The sequence below is a fragment of the Mesoplodon bidens genome, assembly GCF_964165515.1.
Source record: "Mesoplodon bidens genome assembly, chromosome: 9".
NCBI lineage: Eukaryota > Metazoa > Chordata > Mammalia > Artiodactyla > Ziphiidae > Mesoplodon > Mesoplodon bidens.
The window spans coordinates 63,174,063-63,191,879 of record NC_138166.1 but is presented as its reverse complement, the minus strand read 5'-3'; positions in this window follow the sequence as shown (position 1 = coordinate 63,191,879).

Here is a 17,817-nt window from a genome sequence, read left to right as displayed (position 1 = left end):
GAATGGAAATGATGTGGGAATTTATACTAATTCTAATACATAGGAAGAAAGCTGAACACAAATGTTTATATTTTCTTTCTTTACCATGGTTATAAAGAGCTTAAGCATACAAAAATTGGAAGTTTAAAAACTCAGCTTACTATAAACTTTGAAATACTATGCTGAAAAAGAATAAAAGTGTTCATATTTAAAGGCACTTAATGTGCTATAAAGTCAGGAAAGAATATCATTCTTAAAAATTAAATACCCCTAAAATAAACAGAGTCAGGAAGACAGTGCTGTCATGAAAGGACGTCATTAATTTTGAACATTATTTTGAATGTCCAAGCCTAGTCTGGAATCCCAGCAATGATGATAAATCATGCTTTATCTCCCTTACTAGGAACTAACACAAATTTAAAAGTGACAAAGCACATATGATTCAAAAGGATCCTTCTAGATCCATTTCCAATTTCAATATTGGTTTTCTATCTAGGATTGAACTTCAAAATGCTAAGCAAACCATCCATGACCTCAAGTCAAAAAGAAACTGATGGATAAAAAGAGTACATACTCTTTTTTTTTTTTTTTTTTTTTTTTGCGGTACGTGGGCCTCTCACTGTTGTGGCCTCTCCCGTTGCGGAGCACAGGCTCCGGACGCGCAGGCCCAGCAGCCATGGCCCACGGGCCCAGCCTCTCCGCGGCATGTGGGATCCTCCCAGACCGGGACACGAACCAGTGTTCCCTGCATCAGCAGGCGGACTCCCAACCACTGCACCACCAGGGAAGCCCAAGAGCACATACTCTTGACAAAAAATGCCAGAGAAGAAAACTGAAGAAAATCTCTGTAAAAATAAACATTTAGCTAATACACGCATGGTGTTACCAATGCACTTTGTCTCTTGCCTTCTATGTCACAACACCTTGACAGTGGTCTGTGTGGACCTCTTGGCAAACATGTCAGAGCTGATTCCGTCCTTTCCCCATGGCAGCCCCCCTTTGTCTTCCTGTGCTGCCTCATCCCTTCAAAAGTTCATTCTCCCTAAAGATTACTCTTCCTCAGTGCCTAAAACAGTGGCAGTCACACATATGACACATGACAAATATTTGTGAATTAGTTAGTTAGCCAACACTCCCATATCTCCAGGGTGTCTCCTCCACCTAGCCTTATAACCCAGCAGGAGAAAGTTAATTTCCCCAGAGCCTCTGGACCTTTCTGCTCAAACCATCTAGACACCTCCTTGGCTTGGCTTTCAAACTGGGTATTTCTCCACCTAAGAGTGCTCTCTGGAACTTTTTCTATAAGTGATCAGATTAAATCCGCAACAATAAAGGAGAAGAAATCAGAAAGTACATAAATCATAAACCGTCATTTCTCTCTCTCACCAAATATTTTCAAACAAAATCAAAAACCTCCAGTACACTCTGGGGGACTACTTTTTATTTCTTTATTTTTTTGCATTCCTTAAAATGTGGGTATCAGTACTTCATGAAGGCAGGAATTCCAGCCTCTTGTATGAGGGAGTTTTATTAGAAAACCTGAGAGTTTAGAGTGTTAAAATGACACCAGAGCCAGGCTTCAGGGATCAGAAGACCCCTCTGTCTCTCGGGACATCAATAAAGAACTTTACACAATTTTGAGAAAATAATGAGTATTGGTATTTGCCAACCCAAGCATAGACCACTCACTGAAAGGAATTCACAATCCAATTCAATTCCAAAATCATCTTGTTGAACATCTATGCAGTGCCAGACACTATGTCAGACAAAGGGGAGTCAGATATGATTGAGACATTGTCCAGAGGAGACACATAAACAAATAGCTGTAATAGGACACACAGATTTAGCTTTTGGGATAATCAGTTCTTCATTCACAGACTTCATTACCAAAAGTGACTGATCTTTTGCCTCCAAATATGCTTAAAAGATTAATTATAAGCAAAGACCAAGCTCTGAAATTCCTAGAGGAAATCATTTTACTCGAAACATTATCCAGATGAGAGTTTGGGAGGCACTGCCAGGTAATTTGTGGGAAACACCAAGGGCAGAAGGGGCCCTTGCCTTCCTCCCTGTTTGAGAAAATCAGGGGCAAAATGCAATGCAGGGTTCCAGCCAACTGGGGGCAAGCCAGGAGAACAAAGAGGGAAGAGCATGCAGTCGGGTGGAGAGGGCTGGTGTCTACTCCACAGGATCCGTCTGGATCAAGGGGATTGGACACAGCTGAAAACCAGTAGGGCTGCCCCAGGACCTCATAGGACACACGCTGACCTTCTGGCACAGCCTAAGCAGAGCAGCTGAGTCAGGAAGCAGGTGTAGGACCAAGGGAAGGTGTCGTCAACAGAGAGGGGCCAATCATCATTGGCTAATCTGAGAAAAAAAAGGTGACACATTTATCAGCTGCAGACATCAGGGAAAGAGGCCAGCAAAACACACAGGGGCATAGCTGCCTGCAGATGCCAGCAGCCACAGTGTAGCTGGAGCCAGGGAGGGACTCGGGCCCCTCATGTAGATCCAGGCACCATCTGGATGTAGACCCGGGGACCAGCCCATGGGGGGACCAACCCATGAGAGCAATGCAGCCTCCACTCTACACACCCAACCACTCTAAGGACAGCAGGGGACATGGGATGGAAATTAGAGAGGAAATTAGAGCCATCATTCACAAAGACAGGTTAAATTAGAGACATTCTTTAAATTATTGATTGGGTCTAAGGCTTAACATGGATTGTGTACTTCTAAGAAGTATACAGTCTCACCTAGAAGGGTGGAGAGTCCTACAGAGTACAAAATAGTTCTAGAAAAAAAAAAACTGCGGGGCTTCCCTGGTGGCGCAGTGGTTGAGAGTCCGCCTGCCGATGCAGGGGACACGGGTTCGTGCCCTGGTCTGGGAAGATCCCACATGCTGTGGAGCGGCTGCGGCCATGAGCCATGGCCGCTGAGCCTGAGCGTCCGGAGCCTGTGCTCCGCAATGGGAGAGGCCACAGCAGTGAGAGGCCCGCGTACCACAAACAAAACAAAACAAAACAAAAAAAACAAACTGTACTTTCTTTTGTGTACCTGAGTTTCAGTGGACATCCCCACCGACAAAAAGAAAGTGGTGGTGAGGGTAGGCCAGGCTCAGAGAATAAACGAAGCAAAGGTACAGAGTTGGGAATATGAACAATACATTTAGGATTAAAACGATTTTCAACTTGACTGCAGAAGAGGGTTTAAAAAGACCCTGAAAGGTCAGGGCAGTACAGAGGCTTACAATTCCCTGGATATGGAATGTGAACCTTTTTTTGCTGACTTTAAGTCTGATTTCACGAAGCATCAGTTTTTTTCTTTGAACAAAAAAAATCCAAATTTCAAATATGTCAGCATTTACCTTAAACGCTCTAGTCTGAAGATCTTTTTCTTTTATCAAGAAATGCACTAGCAATTTGATTCCCAATAGAGGGAAGAGACATCCTCAGGGTAAAATAAATCTCATGAGCAAGAGGAGCTGAATTCATTTATGCACGTTCACGTAAAAAATGATCAAAATGAGCAAAATAATAAAAAGAGACACACAGTAAAACTGTACCACACCAAGGGATTGCATGGTTTTACTTTCCACCGGACTGTAAACTGTCTGAAAGAAACAAAAAAAGGTATGTCTGGTTTGAATTTCAGCACATTACATGAGGAATTAATTACCTCCAATTTCAAAACTAGCCTTTCTGGAGTTTGCTTTCAGTTTGGGATATTTATGACTTTGAATTATTTTTATACCGAATTAGCAGGGTTTTCTCCTTTTTATTATCTATGATACAAAAACAGCCACATCCTTCCCCATCATCAGCACTGAGGTCCTCATGACTTCATCGGAAAAGGTGGCTGTCATCAGAAGCCCCTTCTGTCTATCCACCCCTATAAGGGTCAGTAAGGATGTCCCCTCCCCACTATTTGAACGTCTTCAGCAAAGGAGGGTGAGGGTGGATGGCAGCCCACTTCAGCACTGGGTGGTGTCACCTGACAGGCCAGGAAAATCTGCAGCAGGCACCAAGCAATTGAGGAATAGACTCATTGTCAAGGTCTCCCCTTCCATGCTGGTCTACATGCCTGTGATTCGAAGGGAAATGGATTTTTTTTTTTTTTTTTTTTGCAGTACACGGGCCTCTCACTGTTGTGGCCTCTCCCATTGTGGAGCACAGGCTCCGGACGCGCAGGCCCAGTGGCCATGGCCCACGGGCCCAGCTGCTCCACGGCACGTGGGATCCTCCCGGACCGGGGCACGAACCCGTGCCCCCTGCATCGGCAGGCAGACCCTCAACCACTGCACCACCAGGGAAGCCCGGGAAATGGATTTTGACCTCCTGGACCATGGGCATCTGTGGCTCACATGCTACACTAACCCAAATTTCACTAATTTAAATTGGAATTTTGTTTGGCCCTTAGATTGGCTCCTGTTTTAAAGTCAATGGTACAGTGCTCCTGCCATCCAACTTCCATGAGCTTTCAAGTTACTGAAGAGGTTGGGACACATGGGATTACATGCAGTTCCTCAACCATGCCATGTTGCTTCATGTCTATTTCCTCTGAAATACCCTCACTCACTTATCCCCTGGTGAATTCCTACACAGTCTTAAAGACCCAGCTCAAACACCACTACTAAAGGCTTCTCTGACCTCCCCCAGGGAGGGGTGACCTTACACAGCCCCTGATTGTGGTATAGATCACTCTTCATTGCACTCATTTGTTAAGAAGTTGGTCAGTATCCCCACCACCACTAGGGACTCTAAAAGCCTTGAGGATAAAGAGTTGATTCTAAGACAATGCTTGGCCACTAGTAGGTGTTCAATAAAGACCAATCAAATGTGATGGATCCTAACAAAAGGACAAGACCACTGGGTTAAGCTTGCTGGAGACAAGCAAGTTGTTTCAAAGGATTTGCTTTGCAATGAGCTTTGTTGAGTATGAGAGTGGGGTGGGTGGCAGGGGAGTTGGTGGAATGCCCATGTGAAATTCAAATTGCTGGTCATTAACTGATAGGCACTAATGAATGACTAATGAAAGGAGAGAGTATAATCAAATAAAACATTAGAGTTGGTAGAATAAATAACATTTCCAAAAACTGACTAGTTAACTGGGTCTTTCCTGCCACAGAAATCTATTGGAGGCACAGATGCAGCCATATCTTTCCCCATCATATAGCACTGAGTCCCTCATGACTTCATCAGGAAAGGTGGCTTTCATCAGAAGCCCCCTCTGTCCATCCACTCCCTACAAGGGTTACTATACATGGATAAATGAGGCAGAGAGATGCAGGGTCTGATTAGCTCAGGGTGGTCTGAGTGAAACACCAGTCCTCAGAGTGTGGGCCAGGTCCCCAGGCATGAGAATCATCTGCAGTGAATCAGAATCTCTGGGAATGTAGCCTAGGAATCTACATTTTACACACATTTCATGATGATTCCTATGCACAACAATCTGAAAACCTATGCATGAGAAGAGAGTGATCTTCCTGTTGTGAATTTTAACCTTGAACTTGTTTCAAAAATGAATTTTGGTGGAGAAAGTGTGAACTTTTAAAAAAAAATGATGTTGGAGAACTGCAACTCTGTATTCGAAAAAAACAAAATAAAACATGTAACTTGACCTGCACCTTAAACCACAAACAAAAAATCAATTCCAAATGGTTTGTAGATCCAAACCTTTTTCTTCTGGAAAAAGACATAGAAGAATAGCTCCATAGGAAAAGATTTCTTAACAGGTCAAAAAAAGCATTAAACAATTTTTCCTTTAAGAAAAAAATATATAAATTGAAATACATTAAAATTAAGAACTGATGTTATCAAATGACACTAGTAAAAAAGTGAAACCCAAGCCACAGAACGGATGAAGATATTTGCAATACATATATCATATCTGACAAAGGATTCATAACCAGAATAAATTTTAAAATTCCCATAAACCCATAAAAAAGGCAACTTGATAGTAAGATAGACAAAGAACTTGAACAGGTAGTTCATAAAAAAAGAATAAACATATGTAAAGGTGTCCAACATTATTAGCTATCAGGGAAGTGAACATTAAAAACACAATGACATGCCACTTTACACCCAACAGAATGGCTAAAATTTAAAAAACTGACCAAGCCAATGTTGGCAAGAGTATGGAGCAACCAGAGCCCTTACTCACCACTTAAGGGAGCAAAAATTGGTACAACCACTTAGGAAAATTCTTGGGTAATATTTACCAAAACCAAGCACATGCATGCATAATTTATGAGCCAAGAATTCCACTCCTAAGTACACATCTAACATAGATACACACATATGTTCATCCGAAGACATCTGAAAGAATGTTTAGTAGCATTACACGTAATACCAAAAAACTAGAAGCAATTCAATGCCATTCAATAGTAAAATGGGTAAATAATGGTATATTTCTACATTAGAAGCCACACTATGAAATTATACAGTAAAAAGAACTGAAGAATCGTTGCATAGATGAATCTTGCTAATAATACTATGCTGAGAACAAGAAGCCAGACCCTACAGAGTACATTTTGTGTGATTTGATCTATGTGAAGTTAAAAATCAAGCAAAACTAACCTATGGTGATAAAAAGAATGGAGGTAACCAGTAGGGGTATAGGGAATGAGAGGGGCTTGCGGGGATATGTAATGTTCTAGCTCTTGACCTGGGTGCTGGTTAAATGGATGTATTCACCGAGTTGAATTCATCAACCTGAACACTTATGATCTGTGTACTTTTTTGGTTTGTGTGTTTACCTCACTAAGAAGCATACTTAAAAAATAAACTTCTGCAACAAGCCCCTTTATCTGAATATATACTTTGGTGTTGGCATTCCACAGCCTCATACACTCTTCCCTCCAACAGCATCACTAAGCTGGACTTCACCCATAAAGCCACTCTTCTGTACAAATATAATGGATTTCTGCATTTATATGGCGCCTTTCCTCTGCAGAGATCAAAGGGCCTCTGCATAATAAAAGATATCATATCAAATGCAGTATATCAAACACAGTTAGGTCTGAGAGAATAAAGGGGAAATACTGAACTCAGGGACACATAATCTAGGAACTTTGTAGACGTAAAAGAAGTCATAAAAACTGTATGTAAAAACAATCATAAACATCAACTCTTAAGAATTCAGTTGTGTGAAATAAAAGGCCTGCTGCTCTTGAGGTTACTTTTTGACTCTTGATATGGGAGGGACAGAGCAGCCTAGGCATTCAATTTAGGACTTAGACTCCCAGGCACCACATTGCAAGATTTCTCTGGAGTCAACTTGGCACCTCACTGCAGTAAAACAGAACAACTAAATAAACTCTCTGTGCTGCTGTTCAAAGAGCTTTCATATGTACTTTAAGACATAAAGCCACTAGCCCTGACAACTAATTAAATGGGCCTTTTTCATGTTTGTGAAGTAAATATTCTATTGATATATCTCTCTGAGGCATATAGAATTATATACACTGCTACTGTGTTTTACAATAACATTCACCAAATGTGTTTTCCTCAAACTTCAATTCTTAAAATCACCAAGGGAAAATGTTCACAATGAGGAATTTTCACTTTCAAAAAGGCCACTTTCAAAAACTGTATGGGGTGACATTCTGCCTTGGCCAGTGACCTCAGGAGATATTTCCATTCGCCTAACAAAGGACATCTTTAGCTTTGTGAATTGTGAAACAGCAGCTCACACTTCTCTCTGTAATCTCTCCACATGCACAGAGGAAAAGAAAATAGGTGGCCTTGGATAATTTAAGTAGTCCCTGTTCCGCACATGGATAACTTCAATACACAGCGTCAGATAAATGAAAGCATTGTTTTAACTTCATGTATATATCCCTTGAGAGGGATGAAAATAGTCAAAGATAATGGAGAGGAGAAGGAGGAAATTGGCCATAGCTGTCAAGCACTCTAAATGGATAATCTCACTAAATTATCACAATAATCCTATTAAGTTGGAAGTTTATTATCTTCATTCTACAGATACAAAAATGAGGATAAAAAAAAAACAAAAAAAGGTTAAGGAACTTGCCCAAGGTCACACTACACAATAAGTGATGAAACCAAGCCTTAAACCCAGGCAATGTGATTGCAAAGCTTGTGCTCTAGAGTTTATGGAATTAGGCAAAAGCAACACTGAGGCATTCCAAGGTAAGATTTTGTGTTGAAAGAGGGCCCTGTCATCTGTGGCGGCTCATGGTTTTTAGGGACTGCTCTGGCAGAAGTTGCTCCTACAACCGGTGATAAGCTCCAAAGAGAGGAAGACCTGTTTCCCTAAGTAGAAATGGATCACAAGTCCCATGTTCCTACAGGGACTGTTAAGATTCCAGGCACCCCTTGGAATCGTGCTTTGAAACAACTCACATAAGTTTAAATTACTACAACCACCCCCACCATCGTTAGAGTTTGCACTTTTTGCCGATTTCTGACTTGTCCTGTGTTCAGGCTTCTAGACTAATGGCATTTACAAAGGACTCCTGGAAGGTAAATTCACGTTCTTTGGAAGCCCTATGGAAGAATTCAGATTTCCTCTATAGGCAGTAGCAATGATTCATTCGTAACAAGAGTGTTGCTAACTTATTCAATAGGAGATCAGTCTTTGGGGAAAAAAACAACAGCTAGGAGATTTTCATCTGAACAGGAGGTCATTTTAAAATTCAATTTAGTGACACTCTTGTGGGTTTTCCCTGGCACCTAGAATATATGGACTAATAATTGGGAACAGCTGCTTGTCTTGACTAGAACCACTCTATTTAAATAGCTCCAAGATTACACCCTTGGCCTCTGCTTCTTTATATACTTTGGAAATAAACTACTGTGGATGCCCAAATGTATTCAGACAATGGAAGAAATGATTTATGGAGACTGACCACATCCAGAGCTGCAAGCCTCATTCAGTTCCCTGGTTTAATCACCACCACCCATGCAAAGGAGAGGGAGCAAAATGACAAGGTCACACGGTTACTTATCCCCAGGAGTCACCCTGAATAAAAGTTATCCTCAGATTGAAGCACTTTTTCATAACCTTCACTCTAAGACACAGTTGCTGCATTAGACTCTACCAAAACCCTAACTTAATTATAAAGTTTATTCAACCTGACATTCCCAGAGCATTTATTTCTGGTGTGCCCCCCAAGTGAAGTACTAAATAGGTAATGAAATTCCTGTAGAATATGAGATTTACATATTTTAACTGGACATGTTAAAGGACACTTCAGCTTTCTTCCTATTTGGGTAGTTACGGTCAGTTTTATTTTTCTTCTGAATCATTTATTCCATAAAGATTTATTACAAGCTTATTCTGGGCCAAATGCTCATCCCTCAGAATGGCCTGCGCTTAAATTTGTTCATGCCAAACTCACTTGTAACCTTCCTTTTCCAATGTAAACATCCAACAATAGAAAAGTAATCAAATATAGCATGACATATCCACTTGGCAAAATATGATGGGCCTATTCACAAACAAGATAGCATCTATAGGATTATGAAAGAAATTGGGGAAATTAAAATAATATTAAGTTAAAAAGAAGCAAAACTGAAGAGACCTGTGATTAAAACTATGTAAAATTATGCACAGACAAAAGATAGAGAGGGAAAAATCCAAAGGAAATAAATATTCTATATTCTGAATCTCTCCATAAATATTCCAGACCATACAGAGTAACAAAATGAGCAAGTCAAACCATTTAGAACCCATGCTTACAGCACATCTATGAGACAGAGAATACTACAAACTTCAAATTATGTCTGAATAGGTAAATAAATGACCAAATTCAGAAAAGCCAGTTCAGAAAAGAGGAAAGGAAAGCAGACCTAGCTGTAGAAAAAGATACAATAACCCCCAAAAAGAGAATGTCTCCCTCTAAATGGGAATGAGACGTGGTAGGCATGAGACATGGTAGATTAGAGCATTGATTATTTGACAAATTAAAAAGAAGGAGCTTGAAAGTCTTCAAGAACAGAGGTGGAAATCTTGGGAAAGCACGTCTGGAGGAGAGGTGGTAACTTGGAAAGAGTAGCCTTCAGATATTTGGTGATGAAGAAAAATAATCAAGAACTGGAAATTACGAGTACTTCAAAAACAAGAGGATCACAAAATCAGAAGATATACCACCCCCACCCCCCAAAAGGGGGCAGTTTTTTTAAGAAACTGTACTTCACAAACAAAAGAGGAAGCTCTTGAATTAAGAAATCTCATATACCACCCAAACCTTCACCTCCTCACCTCCCTACCTCCATGCTTCTATCTACATGTAACAGTTATTCTGGTTCAGGAAAATAAAACATCTCAAAATGAAGAGTAAACAGTATAATATCCATACAAAGTGACTATAAGAAGAAAACATAAAAATCAAAACCTTTTAGCTCATGACTATTCTCCCTCCCAAAACAATAACAAAGCAGAAGAAGATGTCAACACCCCAACCTGAATTAAATATCCTTAAACAAGCATTTGAAGGCTGATTCAGAAATTTTTAAACTCAAAATATAAGTGGACAAAAATCTAATAAGACTGACCCAGAATGATCAACTTCAAGGCATATTCTAGTTAGACTTCTAAAGAAAAAGGAAAAAAAAACTTCTCTGGGCCTCCAAGCAAAATGACCAAATCACTCACAAAGGAAAGAAAATCAGTTTGGCATCAAATTTCTCAATAGCAATAGTACAAAACAAGACAATAATAGATCAGCAACTTCAAGAGATTTGAGAAAAGAAGGAAAAAACCAAGGTCAAGTGTACAAAACATGAGGATATAAAAGACATAAACAAAACAGTAACGTATATTTAATGTATATTTCTTGATCTCTCCACTTTGATAATATACATGCAACATTCACAAAAATTGGTGCTATGTTAGTTCACAAAGAGAGCTTCAATAAATTCCACAAAGTGCAAATAACAAAAACATACATTGCAATGCAGTAAAAATATAAATTAATAACAAATTTGTTAAAAGAAAATGGCCTTTCATTGGGAAATTTAAAACCTTTTATTTTTTTAATTGAGATATATTTGACATACCACACAGTGTAAGTCTAAGGTATACAGCATGTTAATTTGATACATTTATATAGCAGTATGTTTGCCATTGTAGCATTAGCCAACACCACTATCACATCACATAAGTATCATTTCTTCCAGTGTTGGGAATAATTAAGATTTAGTCTCTTAAAGGCACATACCATATGATATCACTTACATGTGGAATCTAAAATATAACACAAATGAACATATCTACGAAACAGAAACGAATCACAGACATAGAGAACAGACTGGTGGTTGCCAAGGGGCAGAGGGATTAGCAGATGCAAACTATTACATATAGGATGGATAAACAACAAGGTCCTACTGTATAGCACAGGGAACTATATTCAATATCTTGTGATAAACCATAATGTAAGAGAATCTGAAAAAGAATATATATATGTATAATTGAGTCACTTTTGTACAGCAGGAAGTAACACAATGTAAATCAACTATACTTCAATAAAAGTAAAAAAATATTTAGTCTCTTAAAAAGTTCAATGTTTATGATACTGTTTTGCTGCCTATAATTACTGTAGTGTGTATTAGGTCTCCAGGTCTTATTTATTTACCAGTTGCAAGTATGTACCCTTAAACAACATCTTTCCCCACCTAGCCCATGGTAACCACCATTCTACTCTCTGCTTTTATGATTATAGTTTCTTTAGATTCTACATATATGACATATCACACAGTATTTGCCTTTTTCTGGCTGACTTAGCTCACTATAATGTCCTGAAGGTCCATCACATTGTTACAAATGGCAGAGTTTCCTTTTTATGGTGGCTGAATAGTACGCCTTTGTGTATATATACCACATCTTCTTTATCCTTCCTTCTACCTGCTGATGGACATTTAGGTTGTTTCCATAGCTTGACTATTGTGAATAATGCTGCAATGAATATGGGAATGCATATGTCTCTTCCATAACCTGTATTCATTTTCTTTGGCTATATATCCAGAAGTGGGATTGCTGGATTGTATGGTAGTGCTACTTTTTTGAGTAGCCTCTATACTATGCTTCATAGTGGCTGAACTACCTTATAATCCTACCAACAGTGCACAGAGGGGTTCTCCTTTCTCTACATCTTCACCAACACTTGTTATCGCTTGTCTTTTTTTAAAAACATATTTATTGGAGTATAATTGCTTTACAATGGTGTGTTAGTTTCTGATGATAGCCTTTGTTACACGTGTGAGATGATATTTCACCATGGTTATGATTTGCATTTCTCTAATGATTATTGATATTGAGCACCTTTTCATGTACCTGTCGGCCATTTGATGTCTACTTTGGAAAAATATCTAAAAATGTTTCTCTGACCATTTTTTTAAATTGGATTATTTGTTTTTTTGTTATCAGGTTGTATGAGTTCTTTATAAATTTTTAAAATCTGATACATGGTTTGCAGAATTTCCTCCCATTTTGTAGGTTGCCTTTTCATTTTATTGATTGCTTCTTTTGCTGTGCAGAAGCTTCTAACTTTGGTGTAACCCCACTTGTTGATTTTTTTTCTTTTGTTGTTTGTACTTTTGTTATCATATCCAAAAAAAAAAATCATTGCCACAACAAATGTCAAAGAGATCTTTCCCTGTTTCATCCAGAGTCAGGACATATGTTTAAGTTTTTAATACATTTTGAGTTAATTTTTGAGGGTGGTGTAAGATAGAGATCCAAGTTCATTTTTCTGCATGTGCTTATCCAGTTTTCCCTACACCATCTGTTGAAGAGATTATTCTTTCCCCACTGGATGTTTGTGGCGACTTTATCAAATATAGTAGACTGTATAGAGGAGGTTTAATTCTGAGCTCCCTACTATGTTTTATATGTCTATTTTTATGCCAGTACCATACTGCTTTAATTACTGTTGCTTTATAGTATAGTATGAAATCAGAAGTGTGATTGTCTCCAATTGTTTCTTCTTTCTCATGACTGCTTTGGTTATTCAGGGTCCTTTGTGGTTCCACACAAATTTTAGAATATTTTTTCTATTTCTGTGAAAAATGTCATTGGAATTTTGATAAAGATTGCACTGAATCTATAGAGAGCTTTGAGTAGTATGGACATTTTAACAATATTAACTCTTCTAATCCATGAACACAGAGTGTCCTTCCATTTGTTTGTGTCTCCTTCGATTTCTTTCAGCAAAGTCTTATAGTCTTCATTGTACAGATCTTTCACTTCCTTAGTTAAACTTATTCCTAGGTATTTTATTGTTTTGGATGCTATTGTGAAAGGGATCATCTTCTTCAGATGTTTCATTATTAGTGTATAGAAAAACTGATTTCTGTGTATTGACTTTATATCCTGCAACTTTACTAAATTTATTGATTAGATCCAACAGTTTTTTAGTTGAGTCTTTGGGATTTTCAATATATGAGGTCATATCATCAGCAAATAGCAATAATTTTACTTAATCATTTCTGATTTAGGTGCCTTTTATTTCTTTGCCTTACCTAATTGCTCGACTAGAACTATGTTGAATAAGAGTGGAAAGAATGCGCACCCTTGTCTTGTTCCTGACCTTAGAGGAAAAGCTTTCAATCTGAGTATAATGTTAGCTGTGCGTTTGTCATATATGGCCTTTTTTATGTTGCAGTATGCTCCTTCTATAACCAGTCTATTAAGGATTTCTATCATGAAGTGATGTTGTATTTTATCAGAAGCTTTTTCTGCATCTGTTGAAATGATCATATGACTTTTATCTTTCATTCTATTAATATGGTGTATTGCATTTATTGATTTGTGTGTATTGAATCATCCTTGCATTCCAGGGATAAATCCCGCTTGGTCATGGTGTACAATCCTTTTAATGAGCTCTCGAATTTTGTTTGCTAATATTTTATTGAGAATTTTTGCATCTATGTTCATCAGGGATATTGATCTATATTTTTCTTGTAGTGTCCTGATCTGGCTTTGGTATCAGGATAATTATGGCCTCACTGAATGAGTTTGGAAGCATTCCCTCCTCTTCAATTCTTTGGAAATAGTTGAGAAGGATTGGCATTAATTACTCTTTAAATGTTTGGTAGAACTTGCCCATGAGACCATGTGATCATGGGGTTTTCATGTTGGGAGACTTTACTGATTCAACCTCCTTATTGGTTTGTTCCACCTTGCTATTTCTTCCTGGTTTAGTCTTGGTAGGTTGTATGATTCTGTAAATTATCTTTTTCTTTTAGGTTATCTAATTTGTTGGTGTATAACTGTTCACAATAGCTTCTTATGATCCTATGTATATCTGTAGTGTCAGTTATTATTTCTCCTCTTTAATTTCTGATTTTATTTATTTGAGTCTTTTTTTCCCCTTAGTCTCACTAGAGTTTGGTCAATTTTGTTCATTGTTTCAAAAAACCAGCTCTTAGTATCATTCATGTTTTCTTTCTTTCTTTCTTTTATTTTTTTTCTGGTCACCATCTCATTTATTTCCACTCTGATCTTTATTATTTCCACCCTTTTACTAATTTGAGCTGAATTTTCCCTTCTTTTTCTAGTTCCTTGAGGTGTAAAATTAGTTTATTTGCAATCTTTTCTATCACTATAAACTCACCTCTCAGAACTGCTTTTGCACTGTCCCATAGATTCTATTTATTTGTGTCTCTATTTTCATTTGTTTTGAGATATTCTTTGATTTTATTTTGATTACTTTGACCCACTGGTTGTTCAGGAGTGTAGTTTCCACATATTTGTAGATTTTCCAGGTTTCCTCATGTTGTTGATTTCTGGTTTCATGCTACTGTGGTTGGAAAATATATTTGGAATGATTTTAATCTTCTTAGATTTGTTAAGACTTGTACTGTCCCCTATCATATAATCTACCATTGAGAATGTTCCATGTGTACTTGAGAGAATGTGTATTCCACTGTTGTTCAATGAAATGTTCTAGAGATATCTCTTAGGTCCATTTGATGTAATGTATGGTTCAAGTCCATCATTTCTATGTTGATTTTCTGTCTCGATGAACTATCCATCGTTGACAGTAGGGTATTGAAGTCCCCTACAATTATTGTATTGTTGTCTATTTCACCCTTCATATCTATTAGTATTTGCTTAATATTTTTAGGTGCTCTAATGTTGGGTGAGTATTTATTTATTGTTACACCTTCTTGACTGATTGATCCCATCATCATTATATAATGACTTTCCTTTTCTCTTATTATCATTTTTGGCTCAAAGCCCATTTTGTCTGACATAAGTATAGCTACCCCAGTTTCTTTTGGTTTCCATTTGCATGAATATATTTTTCCATCCATCACTTGAGTCTATATGAGTCCTTAAATCTGAAATAGGATATCTGTTATGTAATTGACCATATTACTAGATCTAAGGAGAAACGTTTATAAACTGTTTTTAGATGCAGAAAAGGTATTTGAAAAAAATCAAACCCATTCCTGATGAAAATACCCTATTTAATAAGAATTGAAGGATACTTGTTTTTTTATTTTCTGGTATTTATTTACGTTTTTAATCTTTTAATTTTTTTAACATCTTTATTGGAGTATAAACGCTTTACATTTGTGGGTTAGTTTCTGCTGTATAACAAAGTGAATCAGCTATACATAAACATATATCCTCATATCTCCTCTCTCTTGCACTTCCCTCCCACCCTCCCTATCCCACCCATCTAGGTGAACACAAAGCACTGAGCTGATCTCCCTGTGCTATGCAGCTGCTCCCACTAGCTGTTTTTCATTTGGCAATGTATGTATGTCTGTGCCACTCTCTCATTTCATTCCAGCTTATCCTTCCTGCTCCCCATGTCCTCAAGTCCATTCTCTACATCTGCATCTTTATTCCTGTCCTGCCCCTAGGTTCTTCAGAACCATATATATATATATATTTTTAAATTTTTTAGATTCCATATATATGTGTTAGCACACAGTATTTGTTTTTCTCTTTCTGACTTACTTTACTCTGTATGACAGTCTCTAGGTCCATCCACCTCACTACAAATAACTTAATATCATTTCTTTTTATGGCTGAGTAATATTCCATTGTATACATGTGCCACATTTCTTTATCCATTCATCTGTCGATGGACACTTAGGTTGCTTCAGTGTCCTGGCTATTGTAAATAGAGTTGCAATGAACACTGTTGTACATGACTCTTTTTGAATTATGGTGTTCTCAGGGTATAGGCTCAGTAGTGGGATGGCTCGGTCATATGGTAGTTCTATTTTTAATTTTTTAAGGAACCTCCATACTGTTCTCCATAGTACCTGTATCAATTTACATTCCCACCAACAGTGCAAGAGGGCTCCCTTTTCTCCACAGCCTCTCCAGCATTAATTTTTGTAGATTTTTTGATGATGGCCATTCTGATTGGTATGAGGTGATACCTCATTGTAGTTTTGATTTGCATTTCTCTAATGATTAGTGATGTTGAGCATCCTTTCATGTGTTTGTTGGCAATCTGTATATCTTTTTTGGAGAAATGTCTATTTAGGTCTTCTGCCCATTTTTGGATTGGGTTGTTTCATTTTTTGGTATTGAGCTGCATGAACTGTTTATATATTTTGGAGATTAATCATTGTTCAGTTACGTCATTTGCAAATATTTTTTCCCATTCTGAGGGTTGTCTTTTTGTCTTCTTTATGGTTTCCTTTGCTGTGCAAAAGCTTTTAAGTTCCATTAGGTCCCATCTGTTTATTTTTGTTTTTATTTCCATTTCTGTAGGAGGTGGGTCAAAAAGGATCTTGCTGGGATTTATGTCATAGAGTGTTCTGCCTATGTTTTCCTCTAAGAGTTTTACAGTGTCTGGCCTTATATTTAGGTCTTTAATCCACTTTGAGTTTATTTTTGTGTATGGTGTTAGGGAGTGTTCTAATTTCATTCTTTTACATGTAGCTATCCAGTTTTCCCAGCACCATTTATTGAAGAGGCTGTCTTTTTTCCATTGTATATTCTTGCCCCCTTTATCAAAAATAAGGTGAACATATGTGTGTGGGTTTATCTCTGGGCTTTCTATCCTGTTCCATTGATCTATATTTCTGTTTCTGTGCCAGTACCATATTGTCTTGATTACTGTAGCTTTATAGTATAGTCTGAAGTCAGGGAGCCTGATTCCTCCAACTCCATTTCTCTATCTCAAGATTGCCTTGGCTATTTGGGGTCTTTTGTGTTTCCATACAAACTGTGAAATTTTTGTTCTAGTCCTGTGAAAAATGCCATTGGTAGTTTGATAGGGATTGCTTGAATCTGTTTTGTGTTTTTTTGTGTTTCTATACAAATTGTGAAATATTTTGTTCGAGCCCTGTGAAAATGCCATTGGTATTTTGATAGGGATTGCACTGAATCTGTAGAATGCTTTGGGTAGTATAATCATTTTCACAATGTTGATTCTTCCAACCCAAGAACATGGTATATCTCTCTATCTGTTTCTATCATCTTTAATGTCTTTCATCAGTGTCTTATAGTTTTCTGCATACAGGTCTTTTGTCTCCTTAGGTAGGTTTATTCCTAGGTATTTTATTCTTTTTCTTGCAATCGTAAATGGGAGTGTTTCCTTAATTTCTCTTTCAGATTTTTCATCATTAGTGTATAGGAATGCAATAGATTTCTGTACATTAATTTTGTATCCTGCTACTTTACCAGATTCATTGATTAGCTCTAGTAGTTTTCTGGTAGCATCTTTAGGATTCTCTATGTATAGTATCATGTTATCTGCAAACAGTGACAGCTTTACTTCCTCTTTTCTGATTTGGATTCCTTTTATTTCTTTTTCCTCTCTGATTGCTGTGGCTAAAAATTCCAAAACAATGTAGAATAACAGTGGTGAGAGTGGGCAACCTTGTCTTGTTCCTGATCTTA